Below are 20207 nucleotides of genomic sequence, written 5' to 3'. Positions count from 1 at the left end.
CCTGTACAGACACCGAGGCGAGGCTTCCCTTAGAGGCCCGATCTGCTGGCCAGTCGAGCATTCAAATAAGGGAGGAAAAGAAATAGAACGAACCTGCCCGATACTTGCGAGAACATCCGACGCCCGGTGCCTCCTTTTGTAAACCAGCGATGAGCAATTGATTACCGCTAATGCAGCCCTGCCCGGCCGCAAGAAAGCGACTGCAGCGACACAATGAGCATCGCCTTTTGTGCTGCTCGGCGTAAATTATCCACTGGAGACTGCTGCGAACATAGCGTTTTCGCACCCACCCGGCAGTAGTGCACCCACGTCGCTTTGTTCCAGCATGTTTACCCCGGGAGAGAGAGAGTGGGAGAAAATGGGGAAAGAAACGCAGCATGAACAACAGATTCTGCTTCGAACGACCTACTAATGAGTGCAGTGGCGATTCTTCTTTTTATACGGGGCAGGCGCGCGGTTCGCGTTCATCCCGTTTCTCGCCGCCTCCGCCCCCTCTATAGGCAGAGATGGCACTCGGGTTATGCTAGAAAGCAAATCAACCGACTGCGCCCAGAAGACGACTTCGGCGCGCAGCAGCAGAACTTCCCGCGTGCGCTTTGTGCGAGAAAATGGCAACCCGGCCGGACCACTTCGCAGCGAAGCTTTTGCGGGCGTTTTATTATATTACTCGAGGTGCATGTGCTCTATTGTCTTGGCTAATCGATTTTAGGGAGCCGAGGAAGCTTCTCGAAAACACTCTTTACTCAACCGTCCCAGTGGGCTTGAGTAAGCCCAATTTTTTTCCACCTTCATTTCTTTGTATGCGCAGGTAGGCGCGAGCACGGAGTAGGTTCGGTGCAAGTAGGGTATTGTTCTCTAAGCATCTGTTCTTTCTTTTTTTTTGCGATATGAATACTCTTAGATAGAATATTACTTTTTTTTTCTTGAGACCTTTCAAACCCAAAACGGTGATGTTAAGTGTAGACTGGAGCAATTTAAGCAGGCAGTAAGGCAGTTGGTTGAAATGGTTACTTATTAATCCGTGTTTTTATTCCTCCTTACTGCTGAACATAGTCAGGATCGCAGAGCAGTTGCCGGTGAGTTTCCGGCACCACTCGCACTGAAAATTACGTGGGCGCTAACGATAAGCCACGTTTACTCACTCGCGCTCCTCTTGTCAGTTGTAATAGCCGCAAAGTTCGCGCTTTAAATGCCTCTTTTTATAGCAAAACAGTGGGCACCTACGCTGCTAAAACTGCAGGTTTAAACGTTTAAACTTGGAATGATTTAAAGAAATGTACGACTATTTTGTGCGCCCTTCTCTGACTTGCTCCGAAGGTTGTCTTTTTGTCTGCGGTTAGGTGCGTGGTATGCTTTAGAAATGGTTCTTTCTGGCAACGTTTTGTCGTACTCTCAGAAGTAGCAAGCAGAGCGGAGTCCAGGTTAATCTTCTTACTTTTTGCTTTCTCTTCACTCTCTCCAACTCATTTCAGTTTGACTTGCGCTTAAAATAACTCCCTTTGTGCGAACTTTGTGCGCATTGAGCACACGCACGATTCACGGAAGTGTTCGCTATCAAGTCCACATATCTAGTATGCCAGTTCCGAACAGCGCTCGTGAATGTTCACGTGAGGGCCCTTCTGTCGTGGCTTTTGTTCATCATGTGGGTTACGCTTGGTTCATTTCTTTTTCCTTCACGTACTTTCCAGGCCCGAGGGCATTACAGAAATAAATGGAGAGAACCAGAAAAAATATAGAATTTCGTCCAGAGTATTAAAAACAAGGTCTAACGAAGGATGGAAGACAGAACACTCTTGAAGCTTGTTGTATACAAATGGCAGTGACGGTGGGAAGAAGGTGGTTCTGTCAGTGATATTTCTCGGAATAAATTAATCGTTATACAAATCTTTTCTAGAAGCTGTGTGCAAGCTTTAATGCATGGTCGGGATGGGGTTAAATGCACCTGCAGGAACGTGCAGAAAGATTGTCTTTTAAGAGAGGATTATGATTAAAAAAAATTGCGAAAATACTCAGTCAAGAGCACTATCGGCGCAGTGAATGGTTTCATAAGTTGTGAGTCCCGTGCAGTGGCGCAGCCAGAAATATTTTTCGGAGGGTGTTACGCGCCTCTGGCAAAAAAAAAAAGAACAAAAGAGAGAGAGAAAGGCTGCGCCCAAACAATATCTTCGTCATTTTTCTGCTTTAATAAAGCCGAAGGGTTTGTTTTTTCGTTCACTGTAATATTTAGTCGAAAATATGAGTGCATACAGGATATAAGGACTTGTATCGTCAACAATATCACAAAAAAAAAAAAAACACTCGAGCGGAAAGTCGCACAATCACATCTGCTAGCACTTGTTTCGAGACGAAGACACATACGCACAGGCCATTTATTGAGCAAAGGCATTGCTTATAATTCTTCTCAGGGTGTAAAAAATCACACACGCGCAGTAGTAGTGTCACACTTCAGGAACGTTATCACTTTTTTGGAGAGATAGACAGTAGGAGTGCTGACACAATTTGTTCCTTCGGTATCAATACATAGGGCTTCAAAAATTTCCCGCTCTGATTGAGAATTTATCTTGGCTAGCACGCTCGTTTCCTGGAAGATAAGAGTGCAAGGTATAGGGTCAGGGTCATCAGGATATCGCTCGATAACACACCCCTTGTAGTGATCAGGTAACAGATCAGGTAACAGATCAGATCCCTCCAATTATCGCCCAATCTCTCTTACATGCATTGCCTGTAAGCTTCTAGAGCACGTCATATATTCACATGTCGCATCACACCTCGATCAGAACAATTTCTTTTTTACTAAGCAGCATGGTTTTCGTTCCGGTTTTTCGTGTGAAACTCAGCTATTTGAATTTACCACTGACCTCCACTTAAATATGGACTCTTCATTCCAAACAACTGACATTATCTTTTTAGATTTTTCTAAAGCCTTCGATCGCGTGCCCCATCTTCGCCTCATGTCTAAACTCTCCGGACTGTCCATTGATCCTCTCGTTTTATCATGGATACATTGCTTTTTAACAGGTCGCTCCCAATACACAGTAATCGACAATCATCCTTCAGGCACTACTAACGTTATCTCTGGCGTTCCCCAAGGTTCCGTTCTTGGCCCACTTCTTTTTCTAATCTTCATTAATGACCTTCCTTCCGGTGTTTCATCCACTATTCGGCTTTTTGCGGATGATTGCATCCTTTATCGTCGCATTGTCACTAACAGGGATCAACTATCGCTTCAGAATGACTTACACATAATAGAACGGTGGTGTTCCGACTGGCTTATGCAGCTGAATGTCTCAAAGTGCCAATTCATGCAAGTATCGCGAAAACGTTCCAACATCAGATCTGCATATTCACTCCTGTCAAACACGGTAACCCAAGTCCAATCATATCGGTACCTTGGAATCACTATCTCCAGCAAATTAACCTGGTCAGAACACATCTTATATCTAGCATCTAGAGCATCAAAATCACTTGGCCTCATCCGAAGATCCCTGTACCTAGCCCCTCCTTCTGTTCGAAAATTAGCATACGAAACATTCACCCGTACCATACTTGATTATGCAGCGGCTATATGGAATCCTCACCAAGCATACTTAATTAACACCTTAGAAGCCGTTCAAAACCGGGCAGCCCGTTTTATATCCTCAAATTACAATAGACACAGCAGTATCACCAGTATTAAATTTTCACTTAACATCCCGCCACTAGAGCTCCGACGGAAAATCGCACGACTCTGCCTCTTTCATAAGTTATATTACAATTTTCCTGATCTTCGTGACACATTATTACTAGCTCCCATCAGAACATCGCGCCGCCTGTTTAACCTCCTCAGCATTCAACGTATACATGGATCGACCTTGGCATTTAATAAATCTTTTCTTCCAACTGCAATAGAAAATTGGAGCCTGCTACCCGACTACATTGTTAACGAGCGCGACGCTACTAAATTTCGACAGGCATTAATTAATCACTGTACTGAATAAAAAACACTTCACAAACTTCACCCAGTTACACTTATTCTTTTTCTTGTTGTTGTTGTTGTTACCGCCTAATTCAGCCTTGCGCCCTTCATTATTGACCAACGTTGTATTGTGATGTATCGTTTTTCATTTTATTGTATTTCATTATGTTTTGTTGTATTAACGTATTATTCTCAGTTGCATTTGCTTTGTCCCCCCCCCCCCCCCCCCCTTATGTAATGCCTCAACAGAGGCCTTTAAGGGTAAAATAAATGATGATGATGATGATGATCATCATCGAGATTCCCCTCTGCCGATAAGGGTTCCGCTGCCTAGCGGCGCTCTCTAAGCCGATCATTTAGGCATCGACCAGACTGTCCAATGTATGACTTGTCACAAGTGAGCGGGATTCTGTACACGACACCGACTTTGCATGGGACGAACTGCGTTTGATGGTTCGTAGTGCAACTCGGCTGCCTTGCCGCGCCCTTCCCGAGTGGCACAGGCGCACAAGCTTTTTCGGGGCAGTCAATACAAGATCGACGCCGCACTTTTCTGCCATCTTTTTTAGACGGTGCGACACATGGGGCACATATGGCATGGCCACAAGTCGAGTTCGTCGGCGTGGATCTCCGCGGTTTTGGCGCTGCCCAGTTCTCATTTCTTTCAGTAGCTTTTCTGCCACAGATGTTATGGTTTCCTCAGGAAACCCGGCGTCCTCTACGCGCAGTTTTTGCAAAGCCACGCTTTCGGTGATGCAGCCCTGGCACGACTTGTTGAGAGCACCTGTTGAGAGATTAGTCAAAAGCAAATGAACCGACGAGATAGCTCTAAATATCGCATAACGATGGTTGGCGAGTCATGCGTGTGCCAGTACTACCCAGAAACGGTACGCCAGAGAGAACAATGGAAGGCTTCCAGCTTTTCGTGTTCGGAAAGGTCTGCTCATCAAAACATTCAGCACAAATGAAGACACTGTTTAATATTAGAGGAATTTGGCATTACGAACTCATTAGCGGATGTTTAAATATTAAAACAGTCTGCCTGTTTGGCAAAAACGGCTTTTTTACCAGCTGCTCATGAATCTCGCGCAGCGACGATGCGTTCGGCCTATGGACACTGTTACTGGGGAACAAGATTTAAGCTAAGCGAACAAAAATATTGTCTGCAATCCACCACCGGGTCTCTTCTGGAGTGTCATCTTTTCTGTTCCTGAGGTGTAAACGCTCGAGGCATCATACGTTGGTAGCACTGAATTATAGCCTATATGACCGAAGAAATTCAGAAGAAGGCTTCTCTGAGGGCAACTTCAAAAACTGCCTCGACGAACGGACGCCGCCGCTCTTGTATCGCTGCAAAGTTTGTCAGGACTACTTCGTAGAGGTGCTACTTAGAATCGACCGCTATCTTCGTCAGAATAGGCTACAACCGTATGCAAAGACGAGTACGAATGCAGTGGCGTGTTTTGCCATAAGGCAGTTCTCATTTGATTCTTGCGCTTGTAAGAATTTACCTAGGACAGCTGGGTCAAGGATGATGGTCGCCACTTCCATCCGAAGTGGCGACCATCATCAATCGTGTTCTATTCAAAACCGCCATTGAAGACCATCTGTGTTCGTATTAACTTTTTTGTTTGCCCACCCCTCATGTAATGTCCCATGTGGACCCTTGAGGAAACAATAAATAAATAAATAGAGAGACACTTTCACATGCCCCTACAAGTGCGCATGCTGCTCATGTAAATGTCCTGTGTAAATCAACCCAAGCGCAAGAGTCGGATGAGAGACAACAAGCCTACTAGCCTCTGCACAAGCTCTACTTTGCCAGAAGACGCTTTTAAAAACCACGTCGGGGGCAACAAGCCGTTTAAAATTTGAAATTAGCGTACAAGGTAAGTGCACTCCCAACTTCCATGAAAGGTGGCCTGAAGGATAATCTAGACCACGAAAGACTTGAGAACTTGTAAAAGGGAAAGCAAACGCAATCAAAAAGTAGCATGAGAAAACCGTAGACGAAGGGGAGAGGGGGATGAATAAAACATGAGTTTACAACCGTCGAGTCTAGCTCAGGAACACAGTGCTATCACTCACCGCCACGCAGCTTTCTTAGTTTTGTGTTGACTTACAGTCGCTTCAATGCCGAATGCTGCACGTTGTTTCCGCGGCAGTGGAATATATCGGTGTCGGGCACCAGCGCTGTGGTTCCGGAATCGCCGGTTGTATCTGATATGCTTTGTAAATGAGCCGCCTGTAAGAGGCGCTTCTTGCAGGCGCAACGATGTTAGCGCGTGAAATTGCAGAGAGGTATGGCGACAGTGATATGGGATATCGAACCTTGTGTTTCCCGCAACAGTCCGCAGGCTCTGTACAAGCATTTCCTGGCGTCCCTGTGGTTCCGACTATGATAGTAACCGCAGTGAAATGGCCGCTAGTCAGCCGCATTTTTTCGCTTATTTCATGTTCCGTTCAAGCGATCCACAGCAACTCTAGCTGCTTTTTCGTCGTTCAGCCGAAGAGTTGAAACTGTCTCGGACTACCTTGCCTACGCACGACTGGTACGTCTCATTTGAACAATATGGCTGCCACTGTTAATAAGGCTCCACACTGATTCTTAGCGCAGCTGAAGAAAAAAAAAACCGGATCCTTTTACCGCTCGCATAATATCTCAGCGCTGAGGCTAACGCCTTCTTTCTTAGTTTTTGCAGGTCATCCCACACTGTCATACCATGCCACCTGTCGCAGCTACCGATGCGTGGACACACAGCCTTTCAAGTCCACGTTCGCTGTTTCTCCACCCTCCACTCCCAAAGGATTAATTTCTGCTGAACTGGCATATTTCTTTATGAGAGTTTTGCAGGTCAACTGGTTAATTCTCTTTAGCAGCCATTCCACCTGCACAAGATTTTCAAGTTCACGCTCCCCATCCTAACCTCTTCCCGCATCACATCCTCCTCCCCCAAACCACCAGGGCTTCATCCTCGGAGCGAAGGCCCTATTTCAACACGGCCAATGGTGAAAGCTTTGCCCAGACGAAGACGAGTCCTCTTGTCGAAACGTTGGCAAGCACCCTGAGGCTCTCCCCCAAACTTGTTAACTTTGTTTTCTGTGATGTCCAGAAACTCAAGAAAGCCCACTCTCTACCTTGGCCTTCAACGAAAGCCACTTTCAAAAATTAAGCAGAGGCACCTAAGGGGTTCATGACGAGGCAGATGGTTGCTTTTTGTACTGAGAATCCTTGAGCATATAAGAATGTGATGTTTAAACGCCAGCACATTATTTTTTGACCCCCTGCCCATGCGAAGAACATTTCAGCACCGCTAAGTATCGTTTTCGGGTAAAACATATGTTACCCGATTTTTGCACACACAAATTTCTTAAAAATCAGGTTAAACCCGATTTCTACCCGCAAAAAAGCCTCCTAGGAAATTAAATTTCAGAGTGGACAAAGCTGAAGATACTGCATGCAAATTAGCAGACATCTTGTGCGCACATACAGAGCGGCGTTTTCAGTCAAGTTGTCGTTGTAAGCGTCTTTTAAGGCGTTTTATTTATGACCGTGCTTAACATGAGACCAAGTTATAACAGTACGTTTCGAAAGCGAGGAACAAAAGTGTGAATACTGACCAAACATCTCGTTGGCATCACTGTATCAAGCGCTACGCACGCTAACGGCGTCCTGCTGCAAGGCTCTTCTGCGTTTAAAACCATCGCATTGGAGTTGAAGAAATGCTGTCGCAGTGTACAAGGGCAGATGGGTGTTTCATGGGCGCAGAAGTGCTACGCAGTAGATGATAATATGCGCGGCGAAATAATTATAAAGACTTGGGGCCCTTCTTAACCACATTCTTAAAGCAGAAAATGCGATATAACTCGGAAGTTGGCCCACCCCTCAAATATTCTAGAGGCCCCCCAAATTTTGGAAGTGGGCTCACCCCACAAAATGCATTAAGGTGGACCAGGGGGTGGAATAATGCGGATTAGTGGGTGGATTAAGGTGGAAGAGTGGGTCGGGTTACTGTAATCTTATATGGTAATCCAATGGAAGGTACTCGAACATTCTAGTCCTCAGATTTTCAAATTTGGTGGTGCTGATGACGTCACTGCCCTCTCGACCAATCAGGAAATTTTGTTACGTTTAAACCGGGTTGTTTTATCAAGACGACAACGTAAATGCTATCGTATTAACAAATGAGAACGAAAGAAATGTCTGATTTTACAGAAGGTTTTCACTGCAACTAGTTGTCATACTGTTTACAAAACAATAAGCAAAAAATAGAAAATTTTATGCCCCGCATGAAAATGAGCGCTTATAGTGAATTCTCTTCTGCAACAAAATATGGACCAAGAAAACCCGAATAATGAAATCTTTCTCTAAATAACCTGATTTGTTTATGGATTTTAGCTAAAATAATTCCGCCCTATTTTACCCCCTCCCCCGATTTATGGGGAAAATAAAACCAGAAAACGAAGGGTCCTACTATATATCTGTTTATCACTGCAGCGGTGGGTCATAATAAGAGACGAGCTTCCATATACAGTCGCGGACAGAATAACACGGAACACTCTACAGCGGTCAAACTGTCTGGCGCCTTACCTAGCGTGTTAGAAACTTCTGTCACTGAAAACCGCTTGCGCATAAAGACAGAAAACCTTCCTATTTCCCTTACGCAATGCGAGGAAAGAGTTGGAACGCCGAAGCGTGGTCTATATAATTCTGTCCGCGGCTGTATTGCCCGAAATATATAAATGCAAGTTAGAGTTGGTGGAGCCAGTACGAGGACGCCGTATCGTGTTTGCGAAAAGTAATCAAACAACGGAAATTAGTTCTTAATAATGTAGCGGAGCTCTTAGCAACCCCTTAGGTTTTAAATCTGTGTAAGGTCGTCTTCGTCAGGCATGCTCTTCCGGTTCGTGCCTCAGATGACGAGGTTAATTCACGACGTTGGTTAGAATGTGCCACGTCATTAGAAATTAATCATGTTAAGGATGGCTACTACTACAAAGGCTCTTCCTCAAAACGCTGGCTGTAAGTGGCGTCGCCATGTTCGATGCACAGGAGTAGTAACGGCAACAAATATTCACTTCGTTGTGGTAAGGCTTCAGCTTTGTATACAGTGCTTGCCACAAATCCCAAGGTCAGTTAGCATGTGACTGCGACAATCGCCAAGCCGGCTTCGGCACTCATGTTGCGTTGCTCGAGCTCTAGGTGGCCAATTAAGGGTTAGTCGTCCACTGTCAAAGGTTTATGCGCAAGGAGCTTCACAGAACCGCTCGTTCATGGTTAGATAGCTCTAGCACACGGTGTGACCTGATGATTTGTTAAAGACACTACACGTAATCCAGTCGCCTGTAAAAAATTCCCGCACGGCCTGTGTATTTAAACTGATAAAAATGCCGGATAACTGCGAATGAAAGAATTGCAGCAAAGAATTTGTAGATTCATTCACTTTAGTGCTTTCTATTTTAGCAAAATACACACAACATTTTTTTTTTCGTTTCGCAACTCTGAGCATTGCAGAGTGTCAAATGGCAATTCTGAAGTGAAGTCAACGTCGTACCGTATTTACTCGTGTAATGGACGCGCTCGCCTAAAGAACGCACTAGAGTCTTTACTTCGGCTGCCAGAAAAGCGTAATTTTTTTTTACCTCCCGTAATGAACGCACCCCTTTCTTTTGGCACGCAGCCGACTGATGATGGTAGTTAATGCTAGCTAATTAGCGCCCTTTTTTGAGCACCAAAACAAATACGCATTACTATGCAATATTACGCAGTATTACAAACCGCCAACTGCCGGTTGTCAAGACTACTATATCTCACCCTATACTGGGCGATCAGGCAATCAGACGATATCGAGAGGAATCCGATAACCAATAGAAACCACGGCTGGTCGCAGAGGATTTCTTTGTTGGATCTGCTATATTAGATCCTAGCAGCTTGCTGTGCGGTTGAGCTTCGTGCTGAAGGCTGTGGGTTGTGCTAGAGTGACCTCTAGCTGCATGCTCTCACTTTACTGAGCCTTGTGGCCCGCTACGAGGCATATACGCATGTCTTTAAGATCAAAGATTTTTTCTATGCTTTCGAGCACGGAGACAGTGCTGAAGATGACATCTTGTTTTATTTTGAAGGTGAGCCATGTCGGATGAAGTATTTATTCCACCAGCCCACTTCTGTCCCATTTTTAGCGCTTTTAATTTTTTCTGAATATTTTATCCCCGCGTAATGAATGCGCCCTTCAAATTTTGATAGAATTTTTTTTTTAAGTGCGTCCAATATGCGAGTGAATATTATATTTTGGGCACTTACTATTTTATTCCGTACATTGTGAAGTCCTACTATGTTTACGAGAGGAGTGTGAAGGATGACTAACTACTATCCCTGCAATAAGCACTAATTTTAGCACTAAGTTTCAGTGCGCTAGCACTTATAGTGACCATTCCCCACATTTAGCCGCTGCGTGTTTTTCCGTTTGTCTGTTAGTCTGAAAACGATTTTTTCGTGAGAGGCTGCTCGGGAAGACCAACATGGGTCGCAACCCCACCCAAGTCTCAACGGTGGCAGCACCTTCCACGGAAGGGCAGTGGCGCATCTTAACTTGACCGCTGCACTACTGCTCCAGGAGTGGTATGAAGACTCCCACCGATCTATGAATGTAAAATAGAGAATCACCAATTCCCCATATATGGACATTAACCCGTAATCGCTATCCGAACAACTGCCATTTGTGACCACTGCACCTGAACACCGGAACCGAAGTAAAAACCGAACTGCTAGCGGACCTAATTCGCATTTGGCCTAACTACGCATATCGACCATAATTTTTTATAGCGCCGTGGAAGCAGCGGCCCAGTAACGGTGTTGTCATTTGATGCTTTGCGTATGTCTGGTACAGATGTTGCTATAGTTTGGTGGCGAAGCAATACCTGCTGACGAGGGCAAATGTGAACATCTGAATTTTCTTGTGTAGGACTGCAAAATGAAACTCGTATAGTCAAATTAAGGTCTGTGTTTTTTGAGGTTAGTTACAGATTTCATCCAAATGAGCTAAATGATGAAGCAACTGACGCAGGTTTTTACTCACTTCCACTGCGCACACTTTGGCAGTCAAAACTACGTATTTCTTGTTCGGAGCCAAGCAGCAGACAAAGCTTCAAGTCTAGCTCCTTCATATTTACTACAGCCGAAAGATATATCAGTGGTCTATCAGTCGTTCAGAGAAGGGAACCAAGTAGAGTACTTAAAACAGTGTTGCAAAGTTTCAGTATTCACAAGCGAATTTCCTGACGAACCAGAACCAGGTTCGTCAGGAAATTCGCTTGTGAATACTGACATAATTAACATAGTGCCTGCAGCATTTGAAGCTTCAGGTGCGGGTGGGGCTGGGCACAGCAGCCATACAGGAAAGCCCGACGCATACCTTTCTTTTTCGAGTTTTGACTTTCTAGATCATCCTCCCCAAGGAAGAAATTCATTGAGATGCATTACTATTGTAAACAAAGTAAAAACCCCCCACAAAAAAAAAAAACCTTCCCGCGCCAGAAGACCAGTGCGGCAAGAACCTATTCTCAGCCACGTGCCCTCTGGTATACTCAGGGCGGGTATACTATAGTAAACGATGAATCGCATCTTTCGTTGCCAACGCTTGTTTACTGGAGGATCCACGCTACAGTTTCCTGGCAGGAGTGGAGGCTTTCTTAGCAGGCGTGGTTGACTTTCCCAAGGCTTAAGTCCGCTGTACTTTTTATTGTTGTCTATGGGTAGGGGAATGTTTTCAAGAAATTAAAAATCATAGAAAACGTCAGGATGACTGAAATGGTCGATTTGACATTTGGTAGGGCTCCTTAAGCACGAAGTCGTCCGAAAGAATAGACAGCTCCTTTGAGTGTTTAGAGCTTGCGAAATGCGAGATTGTCACAGGATGCCTGCCACATGCCCGGTCTATAGCAGCTCTGATCGCAAGCGCTCTTTTCATAAACACTTTCTTCATTGACGGTGTCTGCGGTAACGTTGTGTTTAATTTCTCGGCGAGTATGCTCCGATTTCCGCAACGTTGTTAAGTTTACGGTTGCTGTTCCGTTCTCCCCGTAGTACTTGAAAGATTACTTTGGAGTAAGGTTTAAGTTTTTCACGAAATCTTCCTACTGCAGCAGTGAATCCTGTTACGCGACGCAAAATCAATGTATTCTATACGTATACCAGTCGCTTGTTTCCCTGAGAAACACTAGCTTGTGTGTTTTGCTGGTCGCTTGTCATGATCATTGCTGAATATTGCTTTATGAGAAGTCTAGCCAAGCTGATAGACAGCTACTATATCATGCACGCGAATAAATTTTGCTTGCGCTTGTAAACAGTATGTTCCAACCCATCGCTTCTGTCTTGGTTATAAGACTCATTGTCGTAGACGGAAGCTGAAGCGACAGCAACGGCAAATGTCTGTACAATGCTGCACGCGCGTAAATAGCTAGCCAAAATCTGATACGTTATTAGGAGCATTCGCAAGCAGTCTCATCAGCTTTAAATTCAAATCAAATGTATTTAATTAAATTGAGTGCAGTTAAATATTAAGTGCGCGAGGAGATCACATAGTCCAAGGCTGTATTTATAACTCATGTAAGCAACAAATCGAAAACGAGAATGCTAAACAGTACAGACCGCTAGCGAAGATGTGGCGCAGCTTCACTGCACTTTCCTTGCATGAGCGGTCAGTTCTAAAGCCTGACAAGCAATCAATGAACTGAGCTGCACATGGAAAAGATGATCCGTAAAAGAATGACGTGATTCTTTTACAGTGGGAACGCGTATACTCGAGAAATGCACGGTTTTCATCAGTGCAGGGTCGCCACTGACGACATCATTGTCCCAGTCCCGCCATTTGAAGATGAATTGCAGCGAGGGCATGCATTGCTCTTTTATAAATATATGTCATCCCTCGGCCGATGCCGCTTTTGGCTGTTTTCCATGAGGGAATATGCGGCGTCCTGGCAGCGCCTGGTTTAGCCCTACCCGACAGCGCTAAGGATTAAACGTTTCGTTTAGTTTTTTGAAAAACGGTTAGATTAGTTTTCTCATTACCATCTGAGAGGCCTTCTCCCGTATTTCACGATCACAATATTTTCGAGCTATTTCTTCAAGATTGCTTGCCCGTTTTTTTAAAAAGAAAAACAATACATCGTATGGCTTTTCTTCCTCTAGGCTGCTCTTTAATGCTGATGCAGATGAAGATGATGATGAAGAAATGTCTTCCAAGGCTTAGTTTTACACCGTATTTTCCCCCACTTTTGCGTCTGCACTGCAGAGCTTACTTGCATAGCAACAAAGACCACTCATGTACCTTATAAACGTACACCGCATACATGGCCGCGTAAGTCGGAGGATAGACTGACCAGGTGAGCTTGGAAGAATAGGAAGATGAAGTACATTAGTATACGAAGGAGAAGAAGGTAGTCTATAGGTAAACTACAGGGGCTTATAGTGGAAATCAACAGGAATGCAGTTCTGCAGCGAGCGCACCCCGCCTTTCGCGCGTGTGAAGATCTGAGATTTACATTTCAAACCTTTCTCTTTCTTCTCGCTATGAAGGGACGTTGCTTCACATGCAAAACTAAGTGAGCGTAATTAAAAGGCGACGCTTTTTTTTTTTGCATTACAGCTACTGTCACATGAAGCGTCCAATGAAGGGGACAGCTACCGCAGCGTCTGGCAACGATAGCAGACAGTTCTTTTGTTATTTATCAAAACTTCAGCCACGTGGTAGAGGCATTTAAGCAACCAACGTCCTCGACTGTCTTGCAAGGTCTTAGCACAATAGCCTTCCTTGTGCCAACAGAATACTCTCAACGCACTGACCCAAAATATCAGACATTCTTCAGTTGATAAATACCCAGATTGATAATACCCAGAAGATATAAATATGAAGGACTCGAAAAAGCGTAAAAAATGAGGAGTGTGAGGATGCTTAGACATTCATTCTATTCGACCCCTTTTGGGAGCAGCGGTGGTTAGGTTGCTAACTCTAGCATTAGAGTTCATATGACGAAGGCCGATGCTCACCGTTCATTGAATGGCGACTTAAGCCAAATGACAGTTCAGACGTTTCCCAGCTGAGTCGGGTACCGTTTTGTCTGTCGAGGCCGCACCATTTCCCGCGCTTGCTCCACCCCACCTTTGTGTCTCAAATAGGCTTCACAGCTCATTGTTGCGAAAAGAATTAACTTAGCATACCGTTTTGTCATCCTTTTTTTTATTTGCACATGTTTCGTACAATTTACACATGGTTCGAAACCTGCACTGTCAGTCTAGAAGAAGGAGGTCGAGGTCATCAGCAGCTGGAACACTCGACCGGTTGAGGGACAATGCCACGATTTGTTCAACGTACATAGCTGTCTTAATGGCGCAGCATAGTTGCGATGCAGCAGTCGCTGTCACTTATTCGAACCGAAGGCGGGCAAAAACGCCTGAAAGTTATTCGTTCATTAATTTCGAATCAAAATTCCGTCATGAGTACCTTTTGTTCCTATATGTTCCCAAGCACACAAAATGCGCCAGAACGCGCGTTTTTCTCGTCACTCCTGTCGTGTGAGTTCGCGGAGGCTGCGGATGGCGGAGGACATGCACTGTTTCGGTTGTCAGTGGCAGTTACCAGTCTGCATTTTCGTCTTCACTAACAGGCTGATCCAGATTTGTTGGCGAGATGACCTCGGTCCTCGTGATTTGCCGATAGCGATGTCATCGACTGTCTGATATGTCACCCTGACTATGTGGCCTAGTCCAAACTGAGTCCCAAAGAATGCGCACTCGGAGCCGCCACAGACACAGCGCTGCTATCCGCTGTAGCCGGTCTCGCCTGCCCACTGGCGCGTGATCAGCGGCTCATTGAGACCTGTGCATCATCCGCCGCATTCTGAAATATAATGCATTGTACGTAGGCTTTCGCCCCACTTTTTATAATTGTATCCTTCCAAAATTCGCAGCAACCATCACCTATCGTCGGAACTACCGTAATTAAAATAAAATTATTTTGCAAGATGATCAATAGCCAAGGAATGCGTCCTGCGAACGGAAGGTGGTTTTCCCTTTGCCTTTATGCCGTCGACCACTCGCCAAAACCAGTTGTCCGTGGCGTCTAGACCTGTTTGTGGCGACGTAATACTGCGTCACTACATGCGAGTTAACTAGGCCCAACGATAACTGATGCAAAAGAGTCAGCGATAGGGCCGAGAGAATTGTTATCGGTGTCTGACCTCTTATTTTGCTGGAGGCGAATTTTTAAGCACTGCTGTGTGGCAGGTTTTTCTCGATCGTTGCAAGTACACAAATGTTATTTCATCTCACTCCGTTATGCATGTGCGGCGCTGGGTGAGGACACTTTTTACCACAACATATTCGATCTCATCTCATCGCGTGTTTTTCTAATTCCATCTACCTTATCTCACGCGCAGTTTAACTGTTCTACACCCTACATCGTAAGTGCAGCTCCCTGCTCCCCAGAACTTCTTGCTTACACTTTCCGACCCGACGCCTTCTTTCCAACCTCGCAAATATGGATCCACAGTTCTCGAATACGTTGCCATAATTCGTCCGCAGAAATGAGATCAGTGGAGTGAAAAGTGCTGTTGAAAATAAATCGACCACCCATTAGTGTTTCGAAATTGTAAGTTTCGACTCAGTTAGAGAAGTAAGGATTGCAGTATTTCTGTTAATATACAATTATAGGGCCGGCAGAAAGTCAGATGGGCGGATGAGATTAGGAAATCTGCGGGGAGAAGGTGCCGCAGCTGGTTTAGGACAGGGTTGATTAGAGAGACATGGGAGAGTCATTATCCCTGCAGTGAGCGTAGTTAGGACGATTATGATGAGAATTATGGGGGGGGGGGGGGGGGTCAGAAGGCCATACGCGAGACCGGTTGAGTTGGTTCGCCATAAGAATGGCACATTATTCAGTAGAATTCGCACAAATTGAACGCATACGAAATGAGCACGTACGGCTATACTAAATGAAATAGCGAGCATGTCATGAAGGAAAGGACCTCTTCGCTTTTCACCACAATCTGTAATGGGATTTGTTATTGAGGGTGAATAAAATAGATAAGAATGAAATGGAATGAAGGGCGCGATGAAACAGTGCACTAGACACTGCGCTCTTTAACGAACACTGTACAATAGGGCAAGAACTTGCGCGTACTTGGAATTGTTGCTCTGGCATGTGCGGCGGCCAAATCTGAAGTGAGTGGATCTACGAAGCTTACGTTTCTTTGAGCCCTCTAACAACGCAGAGATCTGGTGCAACGTCCAAACCTAAGCACAATGACCGCGAGTCGCCTGCTTGGTTAACGAACGGTCTGTTCATTATTGCATTTTCAGGAGCTTTAACCAAACTTCCCAAGTTACAATTCGCGAAGGAAAGAGCTCTGCCTTGGCCTTTTATGCACGAGAACGTTTCAACGGGAATTTTTCGAGTAGCTTCTGTGGTCGCGTGATAGCCCCATACTAATTAGGAGAGGGACGACTAATGTCATTATCTGACTTTCTCTTCCAGCAGTGACTTGTGCAACATGCGGAACCGATCACTCTGCCCATTAAACTACTCTGGTTGAATAACTCCCGGCTAGCTTGCCGTCAGTGACCATACTTGTACTTAACATTACCGTGAACACTACTGCAGAACCAGTCCTGCGAGAGCAGTTAAGATTCTCTTTGTACTTCGTCAACCTGGCGAGCTCTAACCCCCATCCGCATCTCGTCGTTTTTCCACCAAACTTCACAATACGAAATTGCTCTCGCACGTCGGTTTTCACCTTGCAACTTGCCAGGGCGGCAGAAAAAGAAGTACACGGTGACAAAAATTTGCTGGCAGTTTAGCATTGCTAAGCACGCAATATTTTGCGAAAGCACAGTTTTTTGCAGGTGGACACCACCACCACGTACCTGAAAGCGCGTTTGAGGTGTCCTCTGACTCAGGGAGCCAGTTATGCGCGTCTTCAACTTTTTCATCGTCGATGCCAATTTACCGAATGTCCACCGGCGGCCTATGCTGCAGTGCCACGTTTCTGCAGCAATGCTGTCAGCGCCAATGCGCACTGCTCCAGTGCCGTGTTTCTGCCTCAAAGTTGTCCACGGCAACGCATGCATCGCACATCTCTCTGTCACTACCGCCGCCTAGCTGAAAGCGCGATCATTAGTTTAATAACAGTATTAGTTGATCAAGGAGACGATTTGCAATGCACAGCGCGAGAGTGTGTTGCAGCTTAACACGAGGCGTGTTCGGCTGCGGCGATAGCCTATAGTGCTCTCGCTCTTGCAGTGGCCAGCGAAGCTGATCTGTTCGCGCCGCCGTGGGTTCGAATCCCAGTCGCGGATGTTTATTAGTTTCACTTGGTACAAAACCCACAAACATCGCAAGATCTTACTCGGGGTTTACCCATCGGAATAGTGCTTTCGCACTAATAAAGGGTGAAGTGTTTTGCAAACAAAGCTTCACTTGGGCTGAGGAACGCTGGAGGTGCTGAGAACCTGATTAATTCGACCACCTGGGTCACTTTTGACAAGCGCGGAAATCGCCGTACACGAATCTTGTTTTGCGCATGGCCTTCATTTAAATTCGGCCACCACGGCTAAGACTCAAACCCGTCCTCGAAGGCATAACGGCATAGATGTCGATTCAACTGTCCACCGGGTAAACAGAGGTACTTTTCTCCTTGCACTATTTCGACACAGCTTTAAATCAGGTTCGAGACGTACTCAGAGTCTTTTGCATCATATATATGACGCACGTCCCATACAGGTTATGAATACTAAGTGATGTGTTGTGATTTCGTCGGCTTCTCACACTATAGAATGGGCTATGACTTGTGCCGCAAAGGTCGTGGTCACAAGAGCGAAAGTACAGTGAAGGCGAATGTTTTAGGTCCCTACGCTTAGGCAGGCACCCTCGCCTCCACCACGGCAAAGGAAGCTTGGCATTATTAAATGCCATGCTTTTAAGATACAGCGTCATTCAGGCGTCTGATCCGACACATAGTGCCTTCTTGAGGAAGAATAATTACTATCCACGTCGGCAAGAGTGTGGTCCACTAGGGCGAAGAAAGCCACTAGCTTCCTTCTTTGTAGTCTGATGTCTCACAAAAAGTTTGCTCTCAAAACAGTTAAAGGTCCCAATGAAGTCCGCTGAATGACACAGCAATACGCTTTTCGTCACAATTTTAGCAAGAGACTGCGCGCAAGTGAATGTGCATGGTGATTAATAACAGTGTCGAAACGTATTCCACTTAGACGAATTCCCATAATTAGGCAGTGCGAATTAAGTTGAGCGTTTACAGCGAATGCCGGTTTTTGCATACAGCCAGAACATGGGTTGTTGACACACACACATAGGCTTCCAGATGTACGGCGGCATGTCACTTATCGCATAGTACATCGTGTACTATATGCGCAGAACGCTATAAACCTTAGTAAGTGAACAATGTAGGAACACCAACTCACAATTACTAAAACACGAAGTGATAAAGAGGCGAACAACTGTGCCCGAGTCTCCTTTCATCTGCTGCATTGTGTTGAAATACCCCATGGGCTAAACGATAGCTGTCTACGCTCACACCATCGATGTCAAAAGTAACCAGGAAAAGGGACTTGTTCCTCAGCCGTATAGTGGAGCCCTTGCAGTAGCCCTAAAGACTAAAACGTATCGAAAGATGAGAATTAGGGCTCTCCTTACCTTGCACAGATTTATAGCTTAAGAGTTGCCACGAGTGCTCCATTACACGACTAGGAAACAAACCCTGTTGCCTGGTTATGCATGGCAAAGAAGGTACATGCATCACGTCATCCAAGAAGGGGGCTGTGCTGCGTCATATATTTTTAGGCGCCATGGCGTATGGTTTGCTTTACTAGCGTGACTTTTTTCAGAAAATTAAAATATATATATATATATATATATATATATATATATATATATATATATATATATATATATATATATATATATATATATATATATTTAAGCTATACCTTTTTAAAAACAAACCAAACCCATTTTCCCCGCGTTGTCGCAGCATAGTCACCAGATTCAAAGCTCGATCTTGAGGCACACAGAGAGAAAAGAACATTGCTAAATACCTCTCTGCAGTCCCAGATTTGTTAAAATTCAACAGGAAGCCAATACAGAAGAAGATGATGAGCTCAGACAACAAACTGCAGAAGACGCACTGCACCTCATCCATACCAACATTAATTCAAATACAATGTGAACGACAATTTTGTAACCCCAGAACGCAAGTTTTGGCGGTGGAGTGGGCTGACAAAGTCGTCGAGGGCTGCGTACTCTCGACCACTTAACGCGACCTCTTACCAAGCTCTTTACGGCGAATAAAATGTTTTACACTCAATGTGAGCAGGTTAACATAAATTTCTATCGGAATAATCCGCACGCCGAATATCGGAAGGGGATCCTCCGTAAATAGCTACAATTATTGCCTTCAGGTAGCCAAACCAGGTAATGTTGGAGGTTATTAAATCAAAGCAGTCGCTGAAATGAGACGATCACCACATAAGTGCGCGCTTATTTCATGAGCGGCTTAAGCATGGAACTTTTCGCGTTTATTCTATGCTTTATAGCAGCCTAGCTTCCGCTAACTACCCCGTCTTGTGCCCGCCTACGGGCTTGAGCGTCAACAAAATACACCCCCAAAGACACGCGGAAGTTGAGAAGCAAGGCCTGCTTCGCACGGTGCCTCTTCTCCGTAACAAGTGGATGGAGTGCCTGAAGCTAAGCACCGTGCGAGCAGACCTGCGCTTGTAGCAGAATGCAATCTTTTTTCTGCTACGGCGCTTCTACCAGCGACGCATCGCGACTTCTTCACCGGCGAAGCGGAGCCCCTCACCTGAATGCCAGTCCTTCGCGATGTTGTTGCGGAGCGATGCCTGCTGGCCGCTGGTCCCGGAGCTCCCGAATTCGTGTGGCCGGCGAGCGCAGGGTGGACGCCTCGGGAGTGACCGTTTGGTCGGGACTCGTTCGAAGTGCGCGGTTCCCTAGAGAGGGAGGCTCAAACTCTTTTTATAGCGAGAGTACCGGAGCCTGCGCGGTGACGCGTGCGACCACGTGATTGGGCCGTGCTTATCGGCGGCCGGCTAATAGTTCGAACCCCGTGCGCGCGCCCACGGAGGCTGCCTCGGGGGCGAGGGAAAATGCGGGCGCGCAGGCGCGACCGCTGCGCCTCTCCATCCGGGCGCCTCTCAGTCGTCCGGCGGTCTGCTCCGCTCCCC

General features: G+C 45.7%; 1 protein-coding gene across 1 annotated transcript in view; it reads right to left on the bottom strand.

The window, feature by feature from the left end:
• CCAP (Crustacean cardioactive peptide) overlaps positions 1–19956 on the bottom strand; it is a 56152-nt gene extending 36196 nt beyond the window's left edge. Inside the window, exon 1 of the mRNA XM_089580052.1 lies at positions 19826–19956. The gene's annotated coding sequence lies outside the window, so the exon portion shown is untranslated. The remainder of the gene's footprint in view (positions 1–19825) is intronic.
• Between the last annotated feature and the right edge of the window lie 251 nt (positions 19957–20207).

Source organism: Amblyomma mixtum, chromosome 3, assembly GCF_055824585.1.
Source record: "Amblyomma mixtum isolate Tamu chromosome 3, ASM5582458v1, whole genome shotgun sequence".
Taxonomy (NCBI): Eukaryota; Metazoa; Arthropoda; class Arachnida; order Ixodida; family Ixodidae; genus Amblyomma; species Amblyomma mixtum.
The sequence above is the reverse complement of the archived record's forward strand: the minus strand, read 5'-3'. Positions and strand labels throughout refer to the sequence as shown.